This window comes from Cynara cardunculus, unplaced genomic scaffold (genome assembly GCF_001531365.2).
Source record: "Cynara cardunculus var. scolymus isolate 2C unplaced genomic scaffold, CcrdV1 Un_Scaffold_7206, whole genome shotgun sequence".
NCBI lineage: Eukaryota > Viridiplantae > Streptophyta > Magnoliopsida > Asterales > Asteraceae > Cynara > Cynara cardunculus.
In genome coordinates, this window is record NW_020203414.1 from 8,486 (window position 1) to 12,718 (window position 4,233).

The 4,233-nt window shown below is 42.6% G+C and overlaps 1 non-coding gene across 1 annotated transcript; it reads right to left on the reverse strand.

The window, feature by feature from the left end:
- Window positions 1–765: 765 nt before the first annotated feature.
- On the reverse strand, window positions 766–872 carry LOC112504880. Its single transcript, XR_003068289.1, has one exon. It is a non-coding gene; the product is annotated as a small nucleolar RNA R71 (small nucleolar RNA).
- Window positions 873–4,233: the final 3,361 nt, after the last annotated feature.

Here is a 4,233-nt window from a genome sequence, read left to right on the forward strand (position 1 = left end):
GGTCCCTGTGGAAACGATCTTGGTACTATACCACTCTATTACTTGAAGCGATCATAGTGTCGGCGTGCACTTGCACCGCCACTTTGGGGACTTTGTGCCCACTGTGTGCACACTTACCATTTTAGCACATCATGTTTTTGGCGCCGTTGCCGGGGACTGGCACGATTTTTATCCTGAGATATTGATTTTTATTTGAGCCTTGGTCAGTTGTTTCATTCGTTGTTCCTGTGTTGTATGCCACGGATACAACACAGTGATCTTTTACCTCTTGATCTTGAGTTAGAAAGAACAATTAGGAGACGAAGAAGAAGTAGAAACAATCGGCGAAATCCCAACCGTACCATGGGGAATAATCCACCTCCTCGGGAAGCCACGGTTAATATTGTCGATGACAAAAATAGAGGCATACGGGACTACGCAACTCCCGAATTTTGTCAATTGGCCTCGGGAATTGGTAGACCCGAAATGACAGCAACATCTTTTGAACCCAAGCCGGTTATGTTTCAAATGATTTCCGYTATGGGTCAGTTTGGGGGATTATCTTCGAAAGATCCGCACTCTCATTTGAAATCTTTTATAGAAATGACGGATCATTTTAAAATTCCCGGAGTTACTCAAGAGGCCTTACGTTTGACGTTTTTCCTTTATACATTGAAGGATAGAGCTAGAGCATGGCTAAATTCTCAACCACCAAACTCGATCCTTACTTGGAATGATTTGGCGGAAAAAATTTTAAAAAAATACTTTCCTCCGACAAGGAATGTAAAAATTAGAAATGAAATTATGGCGTTTCGCCAATAAGAAGATGAAGCGGTATCGGATGCATGGGAGAGATTTAAGGACCTTCTTAGGAAGTGTCCTCACCACGAAATCCCTCATTGTATTCAATTGGAAACATTTTATAATGGACTTTCTAGTGCTGCTAAGATTATTCTTGACGCAACGGCCGGTGGTGTTTTTACAGCTAAAACCTACACCGATTAATCCTACACTCACTCAACAACCCCCTATTCCTCTTCCCTCAACACCACTCGGCCCACCCACCATACACGATTTTGACTTTAACCTTAGTGATACCTTAGAGGAGGAGTTCCATTTTGATTTTGAAGCCAATGCCTCTAACAATCCTGAGGATTTATTCCTTTTTTCTGTTCCTGAGTCTTTGGAAGAATCACCACAGCAACCCCCTGAGACTCAAACAGAGCATGAAGTTCCTGTTGAGGAAATACCAGTTACTGCCCCCAGTGGGCAGACTGTGAGCACAGAAACCTCATCGGAGAGTTTTGAAAGTGCAAGTTCAGAGTCTGTTATGCCTCAACCATTACCAAAACCAGTGCCTGAAGACAGTGACTATGAGGATGAGATGGCCGAGGACTTAGAACATGCTGAGGATGTGGCTGAAGATGATGAGGAACAAGAGGAAAGGGAGGATTTTGAAAAGGAAATTCAAGAGGAGGAGGTTTTGGAAGTCAGTAAGCCAAAACCTTCTAAAAAGAGGAAGGCAGCAACAAAGCAGAAGAGACAGCAAACACCAAAGAAAAAGAAAGAAAAGGTGATACCATTTCAAGAGAGGTACAACCGTATCAAAAACAATAAAATTCTTTTAGAACGAGCCTTTGACCCCCGGTTGGTCAACTCTTTTATGGCTATCAGGCACCATTTGGTGGCTTTACGGTGGGATAATTTGGTGATTACCCCTTTACGGGCCAATGTATCTTGGGTAACCGAGTTTTACGCGGCCGTTGGCACCACCAAGAGCATTTCGGTGAACATTCGGGGCAAGAAAGTTGATTGGTCGGGGCCCACGCTTAATACGGCCCTTGGACTCGTCCCACCACCGGAATGCTTGTTTGCACAGATTATGAATGGGACTCGTGAAGTTACCGATGATGATATCGCTTCCATCCTTACGTTCCCCGATCGTGGATAGTCGAGGGACAACCGGCGCCAAATCATTTTTGCCGGCTATTTAAACACGGAAGCGGGACTTTAATTTCAGTTTTTGCGACACAATTTAATCCCCACTGTTCATGATAGTACATTATCACGGGACCGATGTGTCCTCCTTTATTGCATAATGAGTGAGTTGCCAATCGACCTTGGGCCGATTATACATGCATCCATTTTAGCAGCCTCTCAAAGGATGCATTCACGCTTAGTCTTTCCGGCCCTTATCACAAAGCTTATAGCCAAGGCTAGGGTCCCTTCCCATGAGGAGGATTCAATTGTTGTCGGCTCTCCCTTATTGGGATAGAACACGGTCGACCGTCGGCATAGAGCCTCTCGGCCCTTTTTAAATTTACAACATCCTGTACCGGTTGAGAGAGATGCGGAAGAGCCCATGGTGCCATCAACCTTTCAACCAAATGCACCACCGATCATTCTTCCCGAGCCACAGGTTGCCGCTGTTTTGGAGTCACCGAATGTTGCACTTATCAAGCCACTCATCGCGCACATATCGGAGCCCCCCGTTGTCCCCATGACCGAAGCAGATGCGGAAATGCCAAGATATGGAAAATGATGAGGCCAGCCCATCCGAGCCACCTCAAAGCAATCCTTTAGGCTCGGGGTATGGGTCGGCCACATGGCTGTCTGTCTTGGCACTTCAATGGGAAGAAACTAATCAGAAGTTGGAGGCAATATTGAAGAAAGTTGGGAGCATTGACGACCGAGTCTCCGATTTGGAAAAGAAGAGTGCTCGTTTTTAGGCATATACTAGAGATTGGAACCGGGTGGAATGACAGCTTTTCGGGCGTCAAGATACTCTCTTGACGGCCCAACTTCCAAGGTTCCCGAGCGGTCTTTGCCCTCCCCAAGTTCGATGCTTCCCGCCCTTGCAGACTCACATGCCGGTTACTTCCATTGTTGTTGTGCCTTTTTCTCCTGCTCCTCATGTTCCTGTTGCTGCTACATTACCTACCACGACTGCGATCATTCCTGTTGTTGCTGTTCCAGTTGCTGCTCCCCTTGTCCAAAGCTCCAAGGAGGCTGATGCAGTCCCTGCTTGCCCACAGTAAGCAGTTTTGYATAAAATGGTTTAATTCTCGACTTTTCATTGTTACCTCTTAAAACATTATTTTTGGGTATATCTTTTGGGGTACAGATACACTTTTATTCCGTCTTTTGTGTATGATTTGCGGAATGTCATTTCTTTTGTGAATATTTATGAAAATTGGTGTTGGATTTCTTTTTGCTTTGTCTAGTTCCATTATTTATTTCAGGTACAACATTCTTGGATGATTTTTCGTAGTGTTAAAGTTAAAAGGATGTAGGCCCTCCTTCTATTTTCAACTCAAACACTTTTCCCTTTGCACCCAACCCGTGTCGTTTTGGTCCCATTGGCAACAATGGGGAAATTGTTATCATTCAGTTTGGGAGGATGTGTTCAAGAAAAAAATATATCTTCGAAAAATTGGGAGGTATGAAAAAAAAGGAAGAAAAAGAAATAGAGAAAAGAAAACAAAACAAAAAAATAATAATAAGAATCGGTCTTCGGAAAATTGGAAGACGAAAATAAAAAGTCCGGTTATCCGAACGGGCAAGTTTATGCCAAGAATGGGTCATGAACTTTTTCCAAGTACTCAAAAGTGAATCAATGAGAACTTTTGTTTCAAACCCTTTTGTAGTATAGGATAAGTTTGGGGGAGGGATACACGCTATCATTGCCAAAAACACTAACCCAAAAGCCCTACTGATTAACGACAACACTACGAAGATCAAGCAAGAAATTGTACATCCTCTTGACTAGACGAATTTCCAACACCTTCTGTAAGTTTCGTTCTTGTTCCTTTCTTTAGGTGTCTTTCTATTTATTTTCTTTTACTTGAGGACAAGTAATACCTCAAGTTTGGGGGTGTGATAACTCTCATTTTGTATGAGTTATTTGTTGTTTAATACCCCTATTTTATTGTGTCGTTGGTACCCATTTTACTCCTATCTTGTATTTTTGGTCCAAAATATGTTAAGAGGTGATGAAAGGTCAAGAATTTAATTATTTCTAAAAAAACTCATTACTGTTGGTAAAATGCCCACTTTCTGCTCACAATCATCTTATGGCAGATTTGCATCTAGTTGGATTTGAACAAAATTCAGATATTCATTCCCTTGGATATTAATGAGATTTAATTCTGAGTTCAGATCTAAACATTTAGTTGCTTGGAAGAATGGACCTGGTTGAAGTGATGAAAAGACAATGAAAGTACTCCTACCTTTATTTTGATTGAAAAGCCTTCT